Genomic DNA, 7,420 nt, shown 5'->3' on the forward strand with positions numbered 1-7,420 from the left:
AAACTCAAATTTGGAGGCCACTTGAATCAAATTATGCCCTCTTTGAATATCCCTTCTTCAGTTTGGATGGAATCAGATCTCATTTCACACAAATGCAGAAACTGTTACACTTGACATAAGAGCATGGATGGGAATGTTAGCATTTGCCTCCTCCAACACTCTTCTCATGGGCATTTTAGGTGGTGAATGACTCTGTATTGTAGGAGCATTTCCTGTCCATGCAGGGCTCATCCACGCAGCTATGGTGAATTCCTTCCTTCTGTCCTTCAGATGGAACAAAAGTAAGTCATTTCAAATACAGCTGGCCCCATGGCCTACCTTTTACCACACCTCAGGAACAAAGCTGGCAGTATGGCTGTCCTGACAGCAAACAATGTGGATTACTTTCTAGGCAGTGATTTGTTCTTCAAACAGCAACTATGAGTGTGACGAACCCCACCGCCACCATCAGACCAGCTCTAAACCAGGTGGCTCTGCTGCCAAATGAAAAACAACAGAGGAAAAAGAACATATAACCATAGGATGCAAGGAGAAGAAAGAAGGGACTGTAGTGTCTCAAAGGGACTTTCTACTTATCTTTCCCAATCAAACGTCCTTGATGAAACAAGAAAGCCTCAGCATTTTCCCCTCTCCCTTCTTTTCTTCCTCTTGTGCACCAGGCAGCTAATTCTTCCTCTCAGGGCCTCAGCCAGGCATGAATAACTAAATGCTATTCTCAACAGGTAGGGAGCAGCTGGTCATTTTGTGGCCCAAGAGTTGTTAGCCTATAGCAATGGGTTACTCTGCTCCCTCTTTATACTCAGGATGAGCTGGCAGGCAGGTGAGGGTGGGAGGCTTAACTTTTCTTAGTCTGGACTCTGGTGCAACCAAGGATGAGAATTTTGGTGGAATCAAGGTCTTCCTCTTTTCTAGCCATCCTCCCCTGCCTGGGTTTTCCTTCCTTCCTGCTTGCCTGCCTGCCTGCTGCACACTTGTGAGAACCAGCAAATTACAAGACTCTGAGAGACATGCTTAGTGGAGACAGAAATTCACTTGAGTCCAGCAGAGCCATTCAGTTAATGGAAATATTAACTTCCTGGTACATGTGCAGTCTTGTCTTCCATGAGGTCTGTATTCCCATGAGTGAACCAAAGAAAAAGAAGAAACAGGCAACAATGGTGAGGTGCTGGGTCCTTCTGACACCATAGCAAAACTGCCTATAGAGGTGCAGAATCCTCTAGCTGGATGAATGGGCTCCTGGGCATTGGGCCAATTGGAGCTCAGCACATTGCTGACCTTCGGAGGCTCCCCCTCCATGTACACTAGAAAGTTTGCATAGGAGGTTTTCTTCTGTTTTTTCAGGGAAAACACTCCTCTCAAGCTGGAGCTTCAGCTGGCCTTGACAATGAGATGGAGGCTCTGCTATGAGGATATGTCTTCAATGAACAGTAAGTGGGTGTCCTTGAGCTGGGGCAATGAAGCTGTGTGGAGGAGCCTTAAGTCTAAACTCTGTGCATAACTTTCTACATGACACAGGAATTTTATAGGTACATCCTTAGTTCCAGGAGGCACAAGAATAGAGAATGGAGACGGGAAGCATACATCTGCCAGAGGAAAATGTCTTTGGTGCCTGTAAAGCTCCTTGTCCAATCTGATTTTTATTCTTTTTAAGTGATTCCTTTAATTAAAGAAAATAGACAGATGGAAAGGTGAAGCACCAACCTCTGGGCTTCTCAATGCCTCCATAAGCATTCATAGAACATTGAAATGTCAAGTAGCTACAGCCCAATGCTCTATTTTGATATATACTCTCCCAGCGCAGGGAAAAATGAAAAAGCTTCTTTGGGGTAGGTTATTTTGTGATTGGTCACACGCAAGATAGTAGTCATTGTGTGAGCAAGCAAACTCCTCAGAGATGTCTGCAGTGTCCAGGGGAGGTCAAAGAAGCAAGATGGTAGCTTTAGCTGTGCAGTTGAAACCCATATCTGTTTTTATAGTAGTCCTCTGCAACATACATAAAAAAGGGGTGGGGCTTCAATTGTGCAACCACAACCATCTTTTTTTTTAAAAAAAAAATCTTCCTGCAGATGCCTCTGAAGCACCTTCACTGTAATTTTTTTGTGAGAGTGCCTACAAAATACATTTTGCCCACAATATTTTGAAAGAGTTTCTACAACATCAGCCTTTTGAATGTATCGCATGACTGCAACAATTGTTTATCACAACAGGCATACTATGAAGGCCTAAGCTTAGTCAAATTAAATTGCTCAGCACCTGGCTACTGCCAAGAAGTGAGCATTTTAGTGGGATATTCCTAGCCTATGTCTAAAGATACATACAATTTGATCCTATCCATATTTTAACAAATAAGCTTTTTATGCGGCTTTCTCCCAGGCTAAAGCACATAGCCTGCAACTCAAAGGATATATACGTGGAAGAGGGTAATAGTTAGTTCTGAATAAACATGGGTAGGGTTAACCTGAAAGTTTTGCTGAATTCCACCATTATGTAATGAAAGCTTGTACACCTGACTTTTAACACATCAAGGTCATGCACAAGCTTGACCCTAACCCTAACCCTAACCCTAACCCTAACCCTAACCCTAACCCTGTCGAATGGATGGCATTTTCTTAATGTCACCAGACAAATGCTGTTCCTAAAGCATAGGGCTTTGCTCCAGATGGTCAAACAATAAGGAACATTGACTTGTCACTGGGAGTAATGGTTAAAACTCTAGCATGATGTAATGAGACAAATGTAGTAGATATTGGAATATTTTGATAGAATGAATACGTACACACACACACACACACGCAGGATGGTGGTGAAATTACTTTCCCAGAAAACTGGCAAAGCACAAGGTGGGAAGTAGATCTTGTGTATACATACACTCTGCCTGGTCCCCAAGTGCTTCCCCAGCTTGACATAGTTTGGTTTACTGACTTATGCAGCACACTGACCTTTTCACGGGATAAGCCTAGCTTCCGTGGAGCCAGCAAGTGAAACCTCCTGAGACATGACTTACTCATATAGCCATTGATCATTTTCAACTGGAAAAACCCCAGAACCCACTTTCCTCTTGGACTCTCCAAAAATAAATCACTTGCCAGTTCAAGGCCAGAAACTGACAAGCTAAATATTGTTTCATCTAAATCATCTTTCAATGTAGGTAGACAGAGCTTCAATTTCTAATATGACAACTGCTGGCAAACCATATTTTATAGCACAATTTTCTATTCTGATGGTGGTCTAACATTCTTCAATGGGAGAATCTTAGTCCCTTGCATTTCCCTCTGTATGTAGATGGTAGCTATCTGTCCTAGAGAAGTTCTATCCTAAGGGAATCCCATACAGATGACAAATAAACAATGAAGAAATCTGTAGACTTTTCCTCTCCTTCCTCCCTGGGATCTGAAATATAAGCATCCCAGGCAGAAAAAGTTTAAAAAGGAAACGAAAAGAAATATCCCAAAGTTTCTAGCAGCTCGGTATCATTATGTTCTAAGTGTTAGGAAAAGAGGGTGAGGCTTGTCAGAAAATGAGAAGGGAGCATTGGAGCAGGTTAGAACTGGCTGGAAAGATGTTCCTTCCCCACACCCTGCTACGATCCAAGTGATTTTCTTGAAAGACCAAGTGGGGAAAACTCCAGTTATGAATTGTTTACAAGAGGACTTAGGGGAGAGTTCTCAATACAGTACATGGTAGGCTGCCCAACTTCATATCCCAGACTGTTGCTCAGCCATCCAGCTTGGACCCATGTTGTAGTTGCTGTCATTATTACAAGCAGCAGACAGGGAACAGCCATGGAAATGAATGCACTAAAAATTCCGGTAAGGATATTAAAAATTGCCCCTCTTTCTTCCCTAGCACATTTAATATTAGAATGTGCTCAAAAGGTTCTGGAGGCTTCTCCAGCACAAGGCAGAAATAGATGCTCCAGACAAGCTATACAGAAGGCCTGTTGAGAACTTGCCAGATGGAGTTGCTGTTATTCATTTACAAGATCTGCACCAGCATATAGTATGTGAGCATTTGATCAGGACTCAGAAACCATAATATGGTTGGCATTGGACTGTGTAGTCTTGAAGACTCTAATTTATTTAAAAATTATTAAATTGACATGTTAATCATTTAATATGAGATATAGCAGCAATAGCATTTATGCAAGTCATGAACATTGATTCAATGCTTGGTACTAGTAAAATTGGGACATTGCATGTGTGTGCAGATGTATATTGCTGTATATATTTCAAATATAGTCTGTGAAAAATAGAATGGCTATAGATGGATGGAAGTTCTGCTGTCAAAATAAACAATGAAACTGTCATACGGGTTGTAGAACCTTCTCCAGGGTCCTGCTGCAAGGAATTTTCTTTTCCAAAGGCTATCAAATCTCTACCTGCAGCAGAAGGTAAAATCAGCTCAAACAACACATATATCACTTCCATGGAAACTTATTTATAAGAGTAGCATTTTCTTCCTTGTTGCTCTTTCAGGCATCTGTTGGAGCTGTTACTTTGTCATCAGAGGCCTATACATTAGGAATTGACAGAAGGTAAATTGTTAGTAGACTTCAGGAATTCTTAGAAGAGGTGATTTTCAGTAGAGCCCGGTGTGTTTCTGACTCCCAATCCTCTTATAATAACAGCAACAAACATTTTCATCCTTAAGTTTAATTATTGAGAAAAAATTATTGGGGAAAAAGTACAAGTTTCCTGAAATGTTAACTCAGAAACTATTGGGTGCTGCAAATTTCTCTCTGTGGAGCTGGAAGTACTCCTTTAACAATATGACACTTTCATGTTGCAATCCTGAGTCAAAACTGAAGTGTCTGCATGGATTTCGGGAATAATGAGGCTCTTTCATTAGTTCTGCTTGAGCTCCTTAAATTGAAAATGATTGCAGCCTGGCATTGCTAATTTGAACCTTTTAGAGGGAATGGGATTGGAGAAAAGATTGCCTCTCCTGCTATTAGCAGAACTTTGGAAATTCTGTTCCATATTCTTCCATGCACCTCTATTACCATACCAGTTCCATGACTCTGCCCATTAATTTATTCTGATGGCACATTAGCAGTGTTCTTATGAGATACTAGATAGACATTTCCCAATTGGCCACATGAGTTGGGAATTATGACGGAAGTAGTCCAAACAAATCTGGAGGGCACCAGGTTGGGGACAGTTGTGCTACAGTAGATGCAGTATATACAGTACAGTTTGGAAATTATTACTTTCGGTTGGGGAGAACCAAATGACTTGCTATCAGGATTGATTCTTAAGAGATGCTAATGATGATCATGATTTAAGGTTTAAGGTTCATGGTGAGGTGTCATGATGTTTGGTCCTGGGTCTTCCATTCGTCAACATTTCCGTTAATGATAATGTTAAAGAGACATTACTGATAATGTTCAAGAGGATACTTATCAACTTTAGAACTGGGTAGGGAAGCTAAATACTCTAGAAAAGAGAAGGAATATTTTAAATGATATTGAGAAAACTCAGTAGATAATACCTTTCATTTCACTCCGTGAAATAAATTTCACGGAGTGAAATGGAATTGAGACAAATTATGTTTTTCATTTAGAAAAAAAATAATAAATGTGCAGGAATGGGGGGCAGGGGATACTTGGCTTGGTAATAATATGTGTGAAAAGGATTGTTGATCTGCAGTTAGTCACAAACCAAATATGAATCACCAATGTGGATGCCAGATAGGCAACTGCTCTCAGAATATAGTTTCCAAAAAGTGAGAAGGTCAGTTCCACACTGGTCACCACACTGGTGAAAGATTCAGAAAACTGGAACAAGAAAAAGTAACAAGGAGATCTGTTTAACCTTCAGAGAAGAGGATGAGAAAATATGGTTGTGCTTTTCACACACAGAAGACAATCATGACATGTTCCCTATTGTACCAGAAAACAGAATAATTCTCTTAACTTACAGGAACATAAATTCTGATTGAATGATAGAAATGTTTCCTAATGAGGTGAGTCATTAGTCAAGAGCAAGGGGATCAGAAAAATCAAGATGTTGGCTGTAACCGCATGATCAAAGCCCTCCCTCTTTTTAATTGTGGTTGTGCAGTCACAGCCACCATCTTGATGTTCTTTTGACTCCCTTTGTGGCTGTACCTGCAACACAACCAATTACTGAGGCAGATGGATGTGTTCAAGAAGAGCTGAGACAGCCATCTGTTGGAATGCTTTAAATCAGATTTCTGCATTGAGTAGGGAGATAGGCTCGGTGGATTGTATTTTCTAATTTTTTTGAGTTGCTTATTGATAGCTGTGAAAAAATGTAGAGAAAAGCAATCTCTATATCATTACCATATCTGAATATAAAATAGATAGATAGATAGATAGATAGATAGATAGATAGATAGATAGATAGATAGATAGATAATGTCAAAGCACAATGCTGGCAATAACTAATAAGACAGGAAGAATAGCATAGCCTCTTTTTATCCACAGCTAAAGAGATTATCAGAAGGATTACCTATCGAATAATTAGCTTGCTGCTGGGCAGCTATAAAGAAATCCAGTTGAAACCACAGCTTGCATTATTACTTTGTGATTCATTCCATACTCCATAAGTTCTTATTCTGCCTTCTTACCCTGGAAACTGAACCAAATTTTCAAAGAGACAATGTTGTTGCCCATATTGGGTCCTATAGTGTAAATCTCTATTCAACAATATTTTCCTTCAAGGGTGAGTAAGATTTCCCAGGTTTTAATGCAAGTATAATGAACTTGGCATGTTACTTACTTTTTAAGAGTACTACTAATGCATAGTACATTAACTAATGAGGCAGATTTTTGATATTGGATCATGCACAATATCACCTAAGAAGACCAAAACAGCACTTCACACACACACACATACAAACACAATACTTTTCAAAAGGACCTAGTTAATAATCCAGAAACATTTAACAATTTGAAAGAATGGTCTCTAAGTATAATCCCTCTAGTTGTGGAATGACTCACAGGAGTATGGCATTGGAAGGGAGTACCATGACCGTGTAGCCCAACCCTCTGTTCAGGAACACCAGTTGAACCTTCCTTGAGAGGTGACTATCAACCTCCCAGGAGTATGCAAATAGCCCCAGTAAAGCAGAAACAATTGTCAGACTAAAAAAACAAAACAAAAAACAGCTGGCTGTATATTTACCACCACATGAAACAATCCACACCAGATTGAAACCTTCAATCCAGAATTCTGCTGTAGCAAGATTAGCATTGACTAGAGTGGCCAATTTAAGGAATCAAATTACATTTATAGACAAAATATTCCAAAATCGCAGCATCCCAATAGAAACCTTCCAAACCCATCCTTACCTGCAATAGAACTGAAATAATGTACAAGCTTTCAAGTTCCCAGAGCTCTTGTCAGGGAAGATAACATGTAAAGCGAGAAGAAGGATGGCTGGGACTAAAAATGAA

This window comes from Python bivittatus, unplaced genomic scaffold (assembly GCF_059951505.1).
Source record: "Python bivittatus isolate LINGU-HERP-01145 unplaced genomic scaffold, Pbiv_v1 ctg000020_np1212, whole genome shotgun sequence".
NCBI classification, from domain to species: Eukaryota; Metazoa; Chordata; class Lepidosauria; order Squamata; family Pythonidae; genus Python; species Python bivittatus.